This window comes from Palaemon carinicauda, chromosome 14 (assembly GCF_036898095.1).
Source record: "Palaemon carinicauda isolate YSFRI2023 chromosome 14, ASM3689809v2, whole genome shotgun sequence".
Taxonomy (NCBI): Eukaryota; Metazoa; Arthropoda; class Malacostraca; order Decapoda; family Palaemonidae; genus Palaemon; species Palaemon carinicauda.
In genome coordinates, this window is record NC_090738.1 from 48,699,435 (window position 1) to 48,699,676 (window position 242).

A 242-nucleotide genomic window follows, 5' to 3' on the forward strand; every position below is an offset into this window, starting at 1 on the left:
CTTGACCTGAGTTGCCAGGTCACTGACAATCTGGACCAGACTTGCCACATCCCGGCTCAGGCTCTTCTTAGCCTTTCGGCATTTACTGGATGATGCCATCTCTAAAGGTTGGTGTTTCCCGGGTCTGGGCACCAAAAATTATGTAGTGGTTTGCGGACTGTGGCCAGAGGTAGCACCCGAACTGCCTAGTGTCCGAATGCCGACCACAACCAGACGTTCACTACACAACAAATATACAATGG